This window comes from Bombina bombina, chromosome 3 (genome assembly GCF_027579735.1).
Source record: "Bombina bombina isolate aBomBom1 chromosome 3, aBomBom1.pri, whole genome shotgun sequence".
Taxonomy (NCBI): Eukaryota; Metazoa; Chordata; class Amphibia; order Anura; family Bombinatoridae; genus Bombina; species Bombina bombina.
In genome coordinates this window covers 619,693,613-619,713,317 of record NC_069501.1, presented here as the reverse complement: position 1 = coordinate 619,713,317, position 19,705 = coordinate 619,693,613, and the positions used below count along the sequence as shown (strand labels likewise).

Below are 19,705 nucleotides of genomic sequence, written 5' to 3'. Positions count from 1 at the left end.
CCCAAAAGAAGCCTCAGCCGAGGCAAAAGTATAAAATTTAGAAAATTTTGAAAAAGTATGTAGAGAAGACCAAATTGCAGCCTTGCAAATCTGTTCCACAGAAGCTTCATTTTTTAAAGCCCAAGAAGAGGAAACCGTAATTCTCTCAGGAGGCTGCTGTCCAGCTGTCTCATAAAGCCAAACGAATTATACTTCGTAACCAAAAAGAAAGAGCAGTAGCAGTAGCTTTCTGACCTTTACGTTTTTCCAGAGAAACAGACAAAGAGGGCAGAGGACTGGCAAAAATCCTTAGTCGCCTGTAAGTAGAATTTAAGAGCACGTACAACATCCAAATTGTGTTCTTTGGAAGAAGAAGGATTAGGACACACAGAGAGAACAACAATTTCCTGATTGATATTTCTATTATTATTATTATTATTATTATTATTATTATTATTATTATTATTATTATCTGTTATTAGTAGAGCACCAACAGATTCCACAGCTCTAATTAGAAACAACCTTAAGAAGTAAACCTAACTTAGTATGAAGAACCATCTTATCAGCATGCAAAATAATATAAGGGAAATCACACTGCAGAGCTGAGAGTTCCGAGACTCTTCAAGCAGAAGAGATAGCAACAAGAAACAATACCTTCCAAGATAACAACTTAATGTCTATGGAATGCAACGGCTCAAACAGAGCCAGCTGTAAAACTTTAAGAACAAGGTTAAGGCTCCAAGGATTAGCAACAGACTTAAAGACAGGCCTCATTTTTACCAAGGCTTGACAAAAAGATTGCACATCTGACACATCCGCCAAACTTTTATGTAATAAAACAGATAAAGCAGAATTCTAGGAATTCTAATTCTACTCCAAGAGTAGCATTTAGATTCACACCAATAAAGATATTCACGCCATATTATACGGTAAATTTTTCTAGTAACAGGTTTGCGAGCCTGAATCATGGTCTCAATGACCGACTCAGAAAAACCACGCTTAGACAGAATTAAGCATTCAAATCACCACGCAGTCAGCTTCAGAGAAACAAGATTTGCATGAAGGAAGGGACCCTGAATCAGGAGGTCCTTCCTCAGAGGTAGTCTCCAAGGTGGGAGAAATGACATCTCCACTAGGTCTGCTAGCCAAATCCTGCAAGGCCACGCAGGGGCTATTAGAATCACTGATGCCCTCTCCTGTTTGATACCAGCAATGACTAGTGGAAGGAGAGAAAATGGAGGAAACAGGTATGCCAATCTGAAAACCCAAGGAACCACCATCTATCAGAACGGCCTGCGGATCTTTTGACCTTGAACCATACCTTGGAAGCTTGGCTTTCTGATGGGACACTATCAGATCTAACTCTGACACCCCCCATTTGAGGACTAAGCTGGAAAACATCTACGGATGGAGTTCCCACTCCCCGGGATGAGAAGTCTGTCTGCTCAGGAAATCCGCTTCCCAGTTGTCTACTCATGGAATGTGCATGGCAGATAGACAGCAATTGTGGGTCTCTGCCCACTGAAGAATCAGAGTAACCTCCTTCATGGCTAAGGAACTCCAAGTTCCTCCCTGGTGATTGATGTAAGCCACAGAGGTTATGTTGTCTGACTGGAACTTGATAAACTGGGCTGAGGACAACTGAGGCCAAGCCAATAGAGCATTGTAAATCACCTTCAACTCCAAAATGTTGATGGGAAGAACAGACTCCTCCTGAGTCCAAAGTCCCTGAGCTTTTAACGAGTTCCAGACTGTTCCCCATCCCAGCAGGCTGGTGTCCGTGGTCACGATCACCCAGGAAGGTCTCTGAAAGCATGTGCCCTGAGGCAGATGTTCCTGGGAAATCCCCCATGGGAGACAGTCCCTTGATGACTGATCTAACTCTATTCTCTGAGATAGATCCGCATAGTTGCCATTCCATTGTCTGAGCATGCACAACTGGAGAGCTCTCTAATGGATTTGAGAAAAAGGAATGATGTCCATGGAAGCCACCATCAGACAGATTACCTCCATACATTGAGCCAGTGAAGGATGAGCAGTAGCCTAAAGAAAAATCTTCATCAATAGAGAATCTATTATGGTCCCTAAGAATACTACTCTTGAAGCAGGGGAAAGGGAGCTTTTTTCCAGATTCACATTTCATCCGTGGGAACGAAGAAAAGACAATATCTCTGTGTGAGATTTTGCTTGTTGAAAAGATGGCCCCTTGAACCAATATGTCATCCCGGTAGGGTGCCACAGCAATTCCATGAGAACGGATCACTGCCAAAAGAGCCCCTAGAACCTTTGACAAAATTCTGGGAGCCATGGCTAGACCAAATGGAAGGGCCACAAACTGGAAATGTTTGTCCAGAAAGGCAAATCTCAGGAATCTGTGATGGTCCCTGTGAATAGGAACATGAAGATACGCATCCTTTAGGTCTATGGTTGTCATGAACTAACCCTCTTGTACTAAAGGAAGAATGGAGCGTATAGTCTCCATCTTGAAGGATGGAACTTTGATAAACTTATTTAGACACTTCAAGTCTAGAATGGGACGGAAAGTTCCCTCTTTTTTGGGAACCACAAATAGGTTGGAGTAGAACCCGAGACCCTGTTCCTGCACTGAACTGGAACTATCACTCCCAGGGAGGAAAGATGCTGTATACATTTTAAGAACACCTCTCTCTTTATCTGGTCTGCAGATAATCTTGAGATATGGAATCTGCCTCTGGTAGGAAAAGTCTTGAATTCCAATTTGTAACCCTGGGATACTATGTCCACAGTCCACGGATCTGGGACATCTCGTATCCAGGCTTGAGAGAACTGAGAAAGTCTGCCCCCCACCTGATCCGATCCTGGATTGGGGCAAACCCTTCATGCTGATTTGGAATCAGCTGCGGGTTTCTTTGATTGTTTCCCCTTGTTCCAAGACTGATTGGGTTTCCAAGAAGACTTGGATTCTTCCTGCCTGGAAGAAGAAGAGGAAGGCTTTCCTCTGAAGTTACAAAAGGAATGAAAATTACTCTGACATCCTTTAGGCCTATCCTTATCTTGAGGTAGAAAAGACCCTTTTCCACCCATAATATCAGAGATAATTTCTGCCAAACCGGGTCCAAACAAGTTTTTGCCCTTATAAGAAATCACCAGAAGTTTGACTTTAAAGGAAATGTCCGCAGACCAGGATTTCAAACATAATGCCCTGTGGGCTAGGACAGCGAAAAGAGACGTTTTAGCTCCTAGTCTAACAACCTGTAAAATGGCATCTGCAAAAAAGGAATTGGCCAATTTAAGAACTTTAATCCTATCTTGAATTTAATCCAAGGAAGTCTCTACTTTAAGAGAATCAGACAAGGCATCAAACCAATAAGATGCCGCACTAGGCACGGTGATAATACACACCGCAGGTTGCCATTGGAGACCTTGATGAACATAAATCTTTTTCAAATAAGCCTCCAGCTTCTTGTCCATCGGATCCTTAAAAGAGCAGCTATCCTCAATTGGAATAGTGGTTCTCTTAGCCAGAGTGGAAATGGCCCCTTCAACTTTGGGTACAGTATACAAAGAGTCTTTAATGGAGTCCTCAACATGAAAAAATTTCTTAAAAATGGGAGACGGGGAAAAAGACAACCCTGGTTTCTCCCATTCCTGTGAGATATTCTCCCTAACATTGCCCGGCACAGGAAAAACCTCCAAAATGGAAAGTTAATCAAAGAAACTATTAAGTTTACTAGATTTCTTAGGAGTGACAATGACAAAAACCTTCTTTAACAATACACAAAGATGTTCAAGCTTAAATTTGAAGGATACCACCTCAGTCTCAGAAGAAGGAATTATCAGAAAGTCCCGATGTATCTTCCTCATCAGACTTATGAGAAAGGGCAACTTGGGAAGCAGAACTAAGGACATGCACCTTACTTTTTGAATTTCTAGATTTCCTCTTGCGTTTTTCCTGTAATCTGGCAATGGCAGCTAATGCTGCAGATACCTCTGAAGATACCTGGGCAGCAATTTCTGCTTTTAAATAAACTCCACTAGGAGTTATAGAGGAACCGCAGGTCACTGCATGTGACGACATTGAGGCTTGGGATGTAGCAGGAGAAAGCTGAGGTATTATTTTAACAGCATCATGCTGAGAGACATTAGGCTCAAAAATGTAACCTTTATTTTGCAAGGTTTTCTTGACACATAAAGAACATAGGAGCTGCAATTTGTGCATCTAAACATAATAAGCATGAATTCATGAGAGCAGGCTCTTGCTCCATATCAGACATGTTGTGAAACAGTAAATAAACTTGTACAGATACAGTTCAAAGATTTTAATATTCAATTAAAATAAGCCAAGGAAAATATACACTTTAAATTTTATCCCAAATTAGGATAAATCCCCAGCTAAAATTACGTGAGAAAAGTTAAGAAAAAACATTTAATAAACATCAAATAAACTTCTAAAATACCCCTCAGGCAAACCCCACACCTCAATTACTAAGGTGCCTTTCTGCTACAAATTAAGACCGGATCACCCAGAAATGGAGAAAAACAACTTTTTCCACAGAAAAGTTATGAAGTAAAGCCGGTCATGTGATCACAACTGCAGAACTCAAATTACTGCTACAACACAGAGAGGCACTAAAGACCGCTGCTCCATAACACTGTCCGCCTGCTCTGAGCAGGCGGACAGACATCGCCGCAATTCAACCCGATCGAGTACGATCAGGTTGATTGGCACCCACATGCTGGCGGCCGCGATTCTGCAGGGGACGGCGTTGCACCAGCAGCTCTTGTGAGCTGCTGGTGCAATGCTGAATACGGAGAGCATATTGCTCTCTGTATTCAGCGGGGTCTGGCGGACCTGATCCCCACTGTCGGGTCAGGTCCGCCAGACTTTGATAATTAGAGGCCAAAGTGTTTACATTAGGTGAGCGGGAAAAAAACATATTTTCTATCTCAACAACCTTTCTCCATGAAACTCATTTCAATTAATAAAAATTAAAAGGAATATAAGATAAATTAGAATGGATGAGTTTGAACTAACTGCTCAAGCAGTAAGGATTATCATGCGTGATGCACGAGCACTTCCGAGGCAATATAAATTTAATATAGACAACATACACGCAATGGAAAAGAAGGAATATACATGTAAATATAAAAAGGGGTCTTATTTAGAAACTACTTGCCAAGGACATATTAATAAAAAAACACTTTGAATTAGATCAAATCAGTAACATTCATTGAAACACTTAGCATTTGCAAGGCCCTGGGCAAGACAAATTTGTGGGGACCCATAGCCCAGTGCCCTCATTCTCCTCCCCCTATATGACCTGCCCCCTGTATGAACCTCCTGATACTATGAGAACTTCTTTATAAATTAAATACAGGATGTAAATTGCACCTTCTCATACCCTTTGGGAGCCCCTGCAATGTCAGGGATAAGGGTATGGGAAGGTGCAATGTGCATCCAGTATTTAGTTTATGAAGAAACGCTTATGGTATAAGGAAGTTTAATATATAGTTTTATTCTTTATATAGGTTTAGGGTGGGCTATACAGGGGACAGAATCCCACAAATTTGTCTTGACTAGGAACATCAAATGCTAGGGGTGTCCCTGACCACCCTTGATATTGTGTGGTCCTATCCAAAACATGGGGCCCTGGGTGGGTGCCCCTCTCTCCCTTTCCTTAGGGCAGACCTGGAAACATTCTGTAAAATGTATGAAAAATATTTTTTTTTTATTGGTAAACTACAAAAGTAGACATACTACATAATAAAGATACAGGCATAATAAACTGTATTACCTGTTTAATGCTGCAGAACTGTCTGCACATATTATATAAGTAATACACAACATCAATTTATCTTTGATCATGTATCTATACGGATGCTCATGGAGTTGATACTCTCTGGGTTTGGCTTCCAAGATGAATATTTCCTGAACAGATGGTCATTAACAAAAAAATAAAATGCATTCTTGAGCAAAATTTGGGCTATTATGCTTAAGACAATAGGAAACACGACACAGACCCAATGCTTATTTTTCAGGATGACCAAAGCAGCTCTCAGAGGAGTAATTATCCTACAATACATCTAATTTAAGAAACATTAGCGAAATACAAACTGACAAAAACATGCACCATTAACAAAAAGCATAACCAACATTCAAAGCATACTCAACAAACAGAATGTTGCTTAAGAAAAGAAAAAAGAAAATACAGTTTGTATTCTCAACAGATACTCAATCCACAAGTTCAAAGGTCACAGAATTTTTTTTAATCAAGCATTGCAAATGGTATGGTAAATATTATGCTAAGAATAGCTCATTTGTCATGCTGATTATGTCATTAAATATGTAAGACTAAAGAAATTGATTTCAGTAGATAGTATTTAACATTTACAAATAATTGTACTTAAAAGCTTACATTTGTGTTTGTATTCAAACACTGCAAGTCTTAAACTGGGAATAACTGATGGTGCTAACATTGTACATTATGTTACTAATATAAATACTTAAATCAATATGTGCGACTTTGTAAATGGTAGATCCGTTGCTCTCTTTTTCCTTGCAAACATTTTGGATATATACAGTAAGTCTGATGGATGTTCATCTAAAAGGAGCATAATAACGTAGAGATTCCAGTAATCTTACAAGTGCTATCATCTAAATAATAGGTGGTAACAGACAGATCATTTGGGCTAAACCATGTTTACATACACAAGACACAGAGTAACATATTTACAACAAAAATATACAGTATTACTTGGCTGGCTAATTAATGCTACTGTAGGCAAAGATCAGCCAATCAAATCACAGAAGTTTTGATATAGGCAGGGTGACCAGACATCCTGATTTAAACAGAACAGTCCTGGTTCTTAATGAACTGCCCCAGTACTATTGGAGCTCAGCTGAGGGCAGTGCAGCATCTTCATCCGCACTAACGTGTCTGTGACATTATTATCATCCCAACATCCGCACCGCACACGCCCAGGCCATTGCTATTTACATGCCCCGGCCGTCCACTACCCAGTGTGTGGAGCTCTGCTGAGGGAGTGAACAACATCCACACTGACCTGTCACATCTACCTCCAGTCCCTACCAGCAAAACTAAGGAGCATTCTATTTCTCTGATTGACTGGATAGCTCTATTCCCTCACTTGCAGTAATGTTACTTGCACAACAGAGAAGGACAAAGCAAAGCAGTCCATAAGAGAGAGTGGAGAGAGCATTTAACTTGTGTCTGAAAGTCACTCTTTTTTTGTATGGTCTTTGCTTTTACGCTTTGTGAGGTTATTATTGCCACCCTGACACTGGGCAAGTTGGTCAGAGAAAGTCTCTGCATCTAAACAGAGTGCAGTTATAGTGTTTTAAGTATTTCATTACTAAAGTAAAAGCGGGTTTACTCTGACTTGTAGGCTATGGGAGCATAGGCTAACATAAAATCAACCACACTCAAAAAAAAGAGCTGCACCCGATAAGCTGCCCCAGTTTATCAGTTTGAAAATCTGATCACACTGGATATATCATGGTGAAGATATTGTGACATTATGTGGTGCTTGGTTTGAAAAAGTTACCAATAACCTTGAATGTTTGTACTGAGACAAAGACGTGATTACCTTAAAACCAAAGTCCAAAGCAGCTTGTATGTTTTCAGTATAAACCAAGTAAGATGGAAAGTGATTGCACTATGCTCCTTAAACCAATGGCAAAATCTTGTATAGCATTTTTTAAAAGAGTTGTTTGATGCCCATTTTCGGACTCCCCATATGGGACTACATTATGGCCCCAATTTATCAAAGGGCTTGCGGACCTGATCGACACTGCGGATCAGGTCCTCAAGACCTTGTTAAATGCGGAGAGCAATACGCTCTCCACATTTAACATTGCACCAGCAGCTCACAAGAGCTGCTGGTGCAACGCCGCCCCCTGCTGACTTGCGGCCGCCAGCAGGGAGGTGTCAATCAACCCGATCGTATTCGATCGGGTTGATTTCTGGCGATTCCTGTCCGCCTGCTCAGAGCAGGAGGACAGGGTTATGGAGGCAGGAGGACAGGGTTATGGAGCAGTGGTCTTTAGACCGCTGCTTCATAAGTTGTGTTTCTGGTGAGTCTGAAGACTCGCCAGAAACACGGCCCTTCAAGCTCCGTACGGAGTTTGATAAATGGGCCTGTATGAGTGGAGCACGTTAACTCTGCTAGATGAAGGTGTTTTGTGCGTGTCAGGTAACATTACAAGTTTATAGTAAAAAGTGTTTGTACGACTGCTAAGCGGTTGTGTGCAAAAAGCAGAACTTTGAATATCATGACTGCGTTAACGTATACGCCCATATACTTCAATGGAGCATGAAAAAAAGTAGAATAAAACACCCTTAATCGTGACCAAACCCAAAATGCATGATAAAAAGACAATGCAATAGCACCTAAGCCATGATATTCAAAACATATTCTTAAAAAATGGGGTATGTCCGAGCGATGCCGTGGGCAGCGATGTTGCTCCTATAAAAGTAAATGGTTGCGTGACGTCACCACCCACATCGCAGACATCCCTGCAAGTGGGCCTTTTACTGAAGAAGGAGGGCCCTATTCGAAGTGGGCCTGCACAGTGCAAATAGTGCATTGACTGAAACTAAAATTAGATTCTGTGTAGGCACACTTCAAATATTGTCATGTGGACATAAGTTTCATTACACCTACTCTAAATAGCTCAGGGGATGTTGTCTTGCTAGCTAATAGCTGGCAAGACTAACATGGTCGCTACCCTCCTTGCAACCTGCACTTCGCTGCTTTTAAACATATCAATCTTGTGTCGATGTGTCCAAAGCAAAATGCAGGATACTCCCACTAGCGTGCCTCGCTAACTCCCCCTGAACACCTATATATACACGTCACGTTTAACCTACTCTCCCATTGCACTGCCTCACTACCTCCCATGACTACACTAAAAAACATCTAAACTGCCACATAACCACTGAAAGTCGCTACTATTAACCTCTAAACCGCCACATACCCACTGCAAGTACTATCCTATTAGTCTCTAAACTGCCACATACCCACTGCAAGTATCTATCTATTAGTCTCTAAACCACCACATACCCACCATAAGTATCTAACTATTAACCCCTATGCTGCCACATACCCACAGCAAGTCGCTATTAACCCCTATGCTGCCATATATCCACTGCAATCAGCTAACTAATTTAAATAGCGTGATATTTATAATATGGATTTGAGAGTAAAGAACACCGCAATCTTGTTATTGCATTTACGATCCTAGAGCTAACGAAAGTGCTCCACTTGTAATCTGGCTCTTTGTGCTGTGATCTGAACTCGTGATTTCTGGTCTGTCTTTCTTCTTATAATGTGTACACTCATGTTTGGGCTTCCTTGTCTTGTTTTCACAAATCTGAAAACAAGCAATGCCTAATACATTTTTCTGCTGGATATGAATAACTTTGAAATCAATCTGTTTTAGCTCATTGTGTTGTTTACAAACAACTTTAATGAACATTCTAAAACCTAATAAATGTTCAGTTTGTCCCAAAATACATAGATGCTCCCTATGTCAGTGTAAAAAATTGCCTAGAATTTTATGGTAGACCTGCCCTTTTAGAAATGACCAAACTGATGATAGAATATATACACTTAATGAGTACAATCCTATGTGAAAACCTAAGTAGCAACTTTCTTTCATTTTCAGATGTACAACTAATGAAGCTAAATCCTAGTAGCTGCCTGTTACTTTTAGAGGGCAAATCATAAGCCCTTAGTTCACTGTTCTGTAGAGTTGCACAAAAAGGCTAAAACATTTGACTCACATAAGTTGTTTGCCATACTGAGGAAAACTGACCAGTAATTTGTGTATGAATTGGTCCTTCAAGTATCACAAGTGTGATAAACTAATATTTATCCAAGTGTGAACCTTCCACCAATTCTAATACAATAATATTATGTGTTATTCTTAAGCTTAGTTAATTCTCATTTCAGAGACTCTCAGTATGTGCTTTGCCTGAGCACCATCAATCCTATTATGTGCATGTATTATTCTATGTTGTCTGTACCCAAAATGCATAACCTCACTTGAACTTGCTGCTGGATGTGAGAAACGATCTCCTTGCCAATGTAGCAACAATAAAAAAAAATAATCATGTTTTTTTTTTTTTAAAAGTACATGATAAGAAAGCCTTATTATAACCACTATTTAGTTTTATTGATGCCTTATATAGACCACTACTATCAGTACATTGTGATTCAAGGATACAGCCAGCAACTAATATGTGTTAGTGCATTTAGCACAGTTTGATGCCAGCATTGACTGTATCATTTAACATCTTATTGTGATTAGTACACTTTGGTCCTAGGACTGACCCTTTAAATCTGTCACTTTTATTATTACATGCTGCCACTAGCAAGGTCACCCTTACAATGCCAGCACAAGGAACAAAACATTGTAAATTTATGTTCAGTTTCCAGACTTAATCATGTATTGTCTAACCCGCTCCAAAAAAAATATTTTTTTTTCTTTTTTCTCATTTTTCTCACTTAATATATTTTCAGTCTTTGTATTCCTCTCTCTATATTTCTTTCTACAGCTACTGCAGAGAAATAATCCAGCAGAAGTTTGGGGAATTCATAGTGCCACAGCCTAAGGGAAGTTAAATGACTGTATTTCTAATATCTTGTGATTTTTTTTTCTCCTTATCCCTCCCTCTGTTAATTAATTACATGCCACCATGCATCTCACGGGCACACTGTGATAAGAATGCGCAGAAATAAAATACACACACACGCAGCAGCTTTAAAGATCAGTAGCTGTTTGAAGGAGGCAGACGGGAAGCACGCAGGGAATTAGGCCAGCAGAGGAAAAGCAGAAGTGCCTAATTGTTGTTTATGCCACACACCTACAACGAATGCCCATGTTAACCATGTGAAGATAAACTGCAGTGGGCTTTTATAACAGATATTACTTAATAAATATATAAACATTGCTTTTCAAAGCTGTTACAAAGTGTTTGGCTTAAGAATCGTTGCTTGGTCTACCTTCTGTAAAATCCCTATTCATAGAGGAAGGTCACTGCCATATTTCTTGATAAAAAGGCACAGAGGAGAGCGCACGCTAGCAGATGCCACCCGCTCTCACATGTTGCTAGGGAAACTGTCATCTGGCTTTTTTTGTCACCTCTGGCTGAGTCACAAAAGCACCAGCAGAGGGGTGGGGGAATATGACACAACATAGGAGACAGAATAGTATATTGACAGGCGGCCAGTAATAAGCAACAAGTTGCTTTGCCAAGAGGCTGTAGGATTTTTTGGCTGCAGTTAAGTGTTAGACTGCAGTTTCTATGATGGTAAAATAATACTTTGCAGTAATAATGACAGAAAATGATGTTGTTACCAGAGCAACCTACACATTCAGCAGCACTACTGCAGTATTATCAACTCTTTGGGTTTTCCTACAATTCATTTTCTCCTAAAATGGAACTCTCTATCCTTATGGTATGGAAAGATATTAACATAACTCATCATCATGTATAGTTAAGGCCCTTTAACCCCTTGGCTGCCAAAGAGGGCTGGGACTGATTGCTATGCAATGCAGTACAACTCTCAATGGCAGTCAAGTGGTTAACATTCATCATATGGGAAATTATAATTAAGGTAAACAAAGTACAATCCTGTAAGATTCTATCACAATTTCTATATCATGATAAAATGAAAGAAATTAAAAATGATAAAGTCTGGTAGTTTCACCTGGCGTTCTGCAGCACAGCTGTAATTGTCATCAATTTGACAAATTATTTGCATTTGCGTTTGGTGAATCAGAAGCTCTGTTTAATAATGATGGGAGTTGTCAGTGATCACAGACATCATAAAACAAATTAAGAACGGGGGGATAGAATGTGTCTTTAAACCTGACTCAACAAATATTTAACTTATCAAGCAGAAGCTGTCATATCCTCAATATACAGTATACTTGTACAGCCTGCAGACCCACCCATTCTATAGTACAGCAACATAAAACATAACTATGCCTCTGATAACGGACAAGTTACTTCTATACAATGCACCATGTTGTAAAACTGTGAGATGTGCTGCTTCCCTGCCCAACTGTGTACTTTGTAAGCAGGGGGGGGGGGGGTTATGTGCTTTATTATAACTCTGGTCCCCATTCTTATCCAGTAGAGTTTGTAGTTCAGAAAATATTGAATACAATGCTGTATTCCATCCTTCTGGTATTGTTTCATTAGCTTAGAAACAATACCAGTTGAATTAAAGGGACATGAAACAGAACTTTTGTTTTCTCAGATAGAGCATACAATTTTAAACTTTTCACTTTACTTATTTGATCAAATGTGCTTCATTCTCTTGGTATCCTTCTTGAAGGAACAGCAGTACACTACTGGGGCATAGCTGAACACATCAGGTGGGCCAATGAGAAGAGGCATATGCCTGCAGGCAAAAATCTGCAGCTAACTCCCAAGAGTACACTAGTTTTCCTGAGCCTACTTAGGTATGCTTTTCAACAAAGGATATAAATAGATACCAAGAGAACAAAGCACATTACACAATAGAAATACAGTGAAATATTTTTTAACTGAATCATGAAAGTTTAATTTTGACTTTATTGTTTCTTTAAAGTGCCTACATTCAAATTTACACCATTACTAGAAAATCATGATTTCTTTGAATCAGATAAATATTTCAGTAAGTGTAAGATTTTGTGGAGGTTGGTTTAGACTATTACCTAGATTAAAAGTGGAGCTTTTCTTAGCGTGGGCCCTTAATATTGATATCACACCCTGAGTCATTAGTAGTGCTCCACTTGTAATCTGGGCCTTAGACGGTAGCAAAAGATAAAGGAATGTAAAACATGGCAGCCAATTGATTAAATATTGATGATGACTGCCTAAATGCAGTTTTTTCACTAATTTCATAATTAATAATGAAACAAGATGTACAATTAACATTTTTTTTTATCAATTTTAATATTTCTTTGAAAAAGATTCTGTTTAATATTCAAAAACTTAATTGCAACAATAAATTCTGATGATGAGATTTCAGTGTGCAAGCACACAGCAAGATTAGCCCCTTAATGACCGGACCATTTTTCAATTTTTTTACCCTTAACCTTTTAACGCCGTTATGCAGTTCTATTCCGTCATAATTACACTGGGCTTTAAAGCCGTTATGACAGAATAGAACGTCATAACAAACGGCTGTCCTGAAGCCTTCTGTGCTTCTAGGACTTGATCGCGGTCTGGAGGGCGTTCCTAGGGTTGTAGGGACGCCCCCCAGATGCGATCCAATAATTGAAATCTCGCGATCGTATGCACGATCGCGTAGTTTCAATTTGTCTACATCAGAACAGGTGTTCCAATGTAGGCACTTTCACCCTGTCACTAAAGGGTTAATGACCAGGGCTGTTTTTACATTTCTGCAGTGTTTGTGTTTAGCTGTAATTTTCCTCTTACTCATTTACTGTACCCACACATATTATATACCGTTTTTCTCGCCATTAAATGGACTTTCTAAAGATACCATTAAAAAATATAAAATATGAGGAAAAAATGGAAAAAAAACACACTTTTTCTAACTGTGACCCCCAAAATCTGTTACACATCTACAACCACCAAAAAACACCCGTGCTAAATAGTTTCTAAATTTTGTCCTGAGTTTAGAAATACCCAATGTTTACATGTTCTTTGCTTTTTTTGCAAGTTATAGGGCAATAACTACAAGTAGCACTTTTGCTATTTCCAAACCACTTTTTTTCAAAATTAGCGCTAGTTACATTGGAACACTGATATCTTTCAGGAATCCAAGAATATCCCTTGACATGTGTATAGTTTTATTTAGAAGACATCCCAAAGTATTGATCTAGGCCCATTTTGGTATATTTCATGCCACCATTTCACCGCCAAATGCGATCAAATAAAAAAAATTGTTGACTTTTTCACAAATTTTTTCACACTTTAGGATTCTCACTGAAATTATTTACAAACAACTTATGCAATTATGGCATAAATGGTTGTAAATACTTCTCTGGGATCCCCTTTGTTCAGAAATAGCAGACATATATGGCTTTGGCATTGCTTTTTGATAATTAGAAGGCCGCTAAATGCCGCTGCACACCACACGTGTATTATGCCCAGCAGTGAAGGGGTTAATTAGGGAGCTTGTAGGGTTAATTTTTAGCTTTAGTGTAGAGATCAGCCTCCCACCTGACACATCCCACCCCCTGATCCCCCCCTGACCCCCCTCAAACAGCTCTCTTCCCTCCCCCACCTCACAATTGTCACCGCCATCTTAAGTACTGGCAGAAAGTCTGCCAGTACTGAAATAAAAAGCTTTTTATTTTTTATTTTTTCATACAGTCTGCAGTGATGGGTCCCCCCTTACTCCACAACCTCCCTGATCCCCCCCCATGCATCTCTCTAACCCTCCCCTTCTACCTATTTGCCGCCATCTTGGGTACTGCCATCTGTCTGCCATTACCCAATTTGCCCCCAAAAATTGTTTTTTTTTTTACTTTTTAATATTAAAAATTTGTTTTCTGTAGTGTAGCTGGCCCCCCTCAGTAATCTACATCCCTCCCCCTACCAGATCCTTTACTAAACAACAGAGATCCCCCCTTCAAATGCATTGTCTTTTTTTTTTTTTTCTTTTCTCAACTTGAGTGCATATATTTTGCACACGCCCCCCGCCCCCCCCGGCCGCAACCGCCTCCATGGCCGCATCTCCCGACAATGATATATCCAATCAGGATGCATCATAGACCCACATACAGCTTACCGTACTCCAAGAAGCTGCTCCCACCCACCAATGAATATGTGATCATCAATGGCCGATGCAGAGAGGGCCACAGAGTGACCCTCTCTGCATCGGTAGGTAAAATAGGGGATTGCAGTGATGCCTCAATATTGAGGCATCACTACAATCCCTTGTAAGCAGCTGGAAGCGATCGTTATCGCTTCCAGCACTTGAAACAGCAGAGAACATGCCAGGTACGTCAATTGTCGTTAAGGGGAGTATTTCCTATGACGTACCTGGAACGTCCTCTGGCATAAAGGGGTTAAAAGCAAAATGGAAGAGTTAGTTACAGTTTTTGGCCAAATGGTTATAGTCCCAGGACCACTTCAAGGTCTTTTCCTCCCTGGGTCCCTGACCTACAGGTAAACAAATGCATGCCTCAACCAAACACACTGAGGTACAAACAAGGGTGACACAGGTCCCTTGTATTTTCCCTAGACACATACAAAATGCGGAAATGGACTACACTCTCAAACTGGACTGGGTACACATCCCCTGCCACTGCAAAACTCCCAGCCTTGGGTACTTACGAGCACTCACAAATAGATGCACAGCTTCTGTGACATTTCTGTTACACTTCTGGTCATGCGCCAATAATTCCACTGTTTGGAGAGCATAGCATTGTGTTCCACCATCGTTGCACAGTATGTTTCTATAGCAGGGGTAGTGTTTGTTAAACGTATTTAAGGCACTATTTTTCCACTGTTTTGTGTTCCGAAGAAGGGGAAATTTTAAATAAACCATTGTCTGTTTGAATTTAAAAATCCAGCAAGTACTTTTTATTTTTTTGCTCATAAATTTTGTTAACACCCAGGTGGATGACACATGAGGACATTGTTACTGAATGAGTTATATTATTTTTGGAGTATATATATATATATATATATATATATATATATATACATATATATATATATATATATATATATATATATATATATATATATATATATTATTATTATAATACCACTGGCTCCATATCAGTGCCCAGATATAACTGGCTCTTTACACTGCAGTGTCACAAATATCTCAGGATTCAGCTGCTAAGGAGTTAACTTTGTGTAGCTTGCACTCAAAACAGTTATTTGTTTTCAAGAAGAATTGTGTTTGTATTTTCTTTGAAGTGCCAGAACCCCCTAAATAGCCACCAAATGTTAGTGTGTATGCATTGGGTCATAAAGTCACTGAAGCTCTTAGTCACAGAGATACACAGGATAAAGTTTATGGCTTAAGCTGTCAATAGAATGCCTGATGCAAAAAAGGCCCTTCATTACAAAAACTGACCAGGTCACTGACAGGACATTGGTATATTATGTACATATGTGGGTTAAAACTGTTATAACCTAAAGGAAGGTAAATATGACAACCTATGGCATATTTGATATCAAACCGATTCTCCCAATAAAACTAAAAGGTTCTACATATGTAAATATAGAAATTTCTTACCTAGCAGAAATTATACTGGATTGTATAATCTCAGGCAAGAAATTAGTCTATTGAAGGTCATAAAGACAAGGGGGTTTCTTAGCCCACCCAGGAGGGTGCGTTTAAGCAACCTGATCTCTGAAAAGTAGGTTTAAGAATCTTATTTTTTAACAATAAGATTGTCATTCTTACAAGGGGAGCTGCTGTACAGAAGTAAGGAGCCATCATTTTCATGCCAGCCCCTGGAGCAGATCTTGAAGCTAGTAAAGTATTCAATTCTGTTTTTCTCCTTTTTATTTTAAAACACTGTTTGCGTGTGTAATATTATTTGTAAAAACTTTTTATTAATAATGCATTGTGCATAATATTTTTGGCATAATAAATAATTCCTTTATTAAGTTTTGCCTTTGTCTAATAATTGAACCACGTTACTGAAAGAGACTGGAATATTAGAACTGTATAATTTAGGTTATTTTCTGCTAAATTGTATTTCTAGAGTTAATGTGTAAAGTCTGGGGTTTTCCTTAAGATTTTCCCTTTAATAAATTTTAAGTGGTGACAGTATTTGAGCTATAAGGTTTATAGTCTATTGTGGGTGGCATTAAAAGGGAGTGTTGGGCATTTCTCTTACGTCTAGTACAGATTAAGGGAGTGCGAATTAACTCTTGCACCCACTAAACTGAATCACAAGATTGCCTGGTGTGGCTAGATTGTGACCTATAGGTGACAGAAAAGGGGGCTGAAAACCCTTTCTGTGCCAAATAAGTGACTGGCGCAGGGTTGGATAACCTTGGTTCGTCACAAATTGGTGGGCAGCGGTGTAGATAATTTTTTTTTATTATTAGATTTTAGTGCTTGTGGATTTGCTAGTGTGAAAATCCCGGTACTAAAAGAAATTGTTTCTTACAATTTCCAAAGGCTAAAACTCAGTGCATTATATAGTCACACATTGCAAACAGTCCCCTTCCCTATTCTCTGTTTTTCTTTTCTATTTTATTTTTGCTATGGAGGCATACGAGCAGCGATCTAGAGAGGCACTTATACTCCTATGCCAGGAGCGGGATATTCCAATACGTTCAAAGAACAAAGATTTACTAATACAAGCTCTTGTTGAATATGATAACAGCCAAATCACACCAGTTGAAGTCTCAGGAGAGATGTCTGCAGCTGTGGGCGGTGATTCATCAGGATCTGGGGATCCATTGGACTGTTATTTGCAAACTGTTCTTAAACATATGGGCTCAGTGGATGCAAATTTGCGCATGGAACTGATTACAAAGTTTTATGAAAGACAGGCTGCTGAACGACAGGCTACTCTGGCAGCTGAGAGACAGGCTGCTGAACGACAGGCGTCTCTGGCAGCTGAGAGAGAGGCTCTGGCAGCTGAAAGACAGGCTGATGAACAACAGGCGGAGAGAGAGTATCAACTACAGCTTGCACGGGTTGGAGAGAGGGATGGTCTCACCTGTTGTTAGTGAACCTAGTGGCCCCCCTGCTCCCAGAGTGCGTGCAGAGAATTTTCCCACCCTGGAGAAAGATGGAGATGTGGATGTTTTCCTGCCTAGCTTTGAGAAAGTTTGCAGACAGTTCCAGTTGCCAACGGAGTGGTCGGCCAAGTACCTTACCCCTGGCCTGAAAGGTCCTGTACTGGAGGCGTTTGCTGAACTACCCCAGAGTTTGATCAGGACTATGATTCCATTAAAGCTGCACTACAGAGGAGATACAATCTTACTCCTGAAGTTTACCGAAAGAAATTCCGTTCTCTGCAGAAAGGTTTGTCAGCGAGCTATCTTACAGCTGTTGGTAACTTGATGACAGCCTTTAAACAGTGGGTCAGAGGATTAAAAGTTGCCACTATGGAGGAGCTGGAAGATTTGATGGTGAAGGAGTAATTTATGCAGCTGTGCCCAGCCGGAGTTCAAGAATGGGTTTTAGATCGGAAGCCCATAACAGCATTGGAAGCTGGCGAGCTGGCTGATTTTTACACAGCTAACAGGTCTCCAGAGAATGGGAGGAAATCCTTTTCTAAGGGGGGATCCACCTGTAAAGGAGCTGCTGCACGACCCCCCTTCACAAAACCTGCTGTGCCTTTATCCTGTGTGTCTGCTCCCTCTGGGAAAGGAGGGGCGAGTGCTGCATCTGGGCAGGGGGATACCCGCAGATGTTTTGTTTGCAACAAAGTGGGCCACATCAGCTCCACTTGCCCAGAGAGGATTAACTTGGGGCAATCAGCTGGAGGGAGTTATCCCTCAGAAGTACCAGCATCTGTTTTGTTTGTTACCTGTCCAGAGGAAAACAGCCATGAGAACTTGCAACCTGTGACTGTTGGAGATAAGGTAACCCTAGGGCTAAGGGACACAGGTGCAGAAGTGACTATGGTGCATCCAAAGCTAGTGAACTCTGAGAACATTATCCCTGGAAAGACTCTAGCAGTTAAAGGGATTGGGGGAATGAAACTTGCAGTGCCTATGGCACATGTATATCTTGATTGGGGAGTGGGGAGAGGTTTAATAAATGTGGGGGTATCTGAAAATATTCCTAATGATGTCTTACTGGGTACTGATTTGGGTAGATTGTTATCTCTCTATGTGCCTGACAATGCTAAATGTGACCTAGTGACATTAGTTGCAGACCCTTATGTCGAAAGGGCTGTGTGTAAAAATGCTCAGAGACATTATGACCAGGAGGGAGGACAGAGTGCATGTGTGCGCAGGGCTGTGCCTGAACTGGGGGTGTCTGTGCTGAGAGGTGAAGCTGTACGAGGAGATACTGACTGGGGAGAACGACAGACAGACGGTGTGTGTCTTCCTGTACTTAAACCAGCAGTATCGGCAGAATTACCATTAGCTGTACAGGGTGAGACTGATGGGGGAGAAAGGCAGATAGACTGTGTGGGTCTGTCTGTGCCTGAACTGAGTTTACCTGTACAGGGAGAAGCTGTTTGTGAGAGAAGGCAGATGAGGGGTGCGTGTCTGCCTGTGATTGAATCAGTGGATTCTATGGAAGGAGGTGAGATTGATGGGGGAGAGAATGACTGGGTGACTGGGCCACTGGATGATGTGTGCCAGTCTCTGCCAGGGACAATTCCGTACCCTGTGAAAAGACACAATAGTTGGGATAAATGGCAGAAGGAAGATGTGTGATTGCCTGCACCAGTGTCAAAAGGATCCCAGATTCTGTGTGATTATGCAAAGTGGCAGACTGACTGTGAGAGAGAGCAGGGGGGCAAACTAGCCCACTCTATGACAGAAGCAGCAAAGCCACAGATTTAAGAGTGTGTGGGGGAGGAGGGTACAGGATAGTCTTTGAGGGACCCCCAGAGTGAGTGTGAAAGATTGTGGGTGACAGAGACCCCAGTAACCTCAGCTGTGACCTATAAACAGACTGCACAGGCTAGGGAACAGAGACTGACACAGACTGCAGGCACAGGGGGGAGGAGTACAGAGAGTTCTACTCCAGTGGGAGGGCAAGAGCCTATGGTAGTTAAGCAGCAACTGACAGCACACAATATGTTTAGAGAGCACAC

At 40.6% G+C, this 19,705-nt stretch overlaps 1 pseudogene; it reads left to right on the top strand.

Moving 5' to 3' along the window:
* LOC128652454 (uncharacterized) overlaps nt 1-19,705 on the top strand; it is a 43,660-nt pseudogene that overhangs the window by 7,178 nt on the left and 16,777 nt on the right.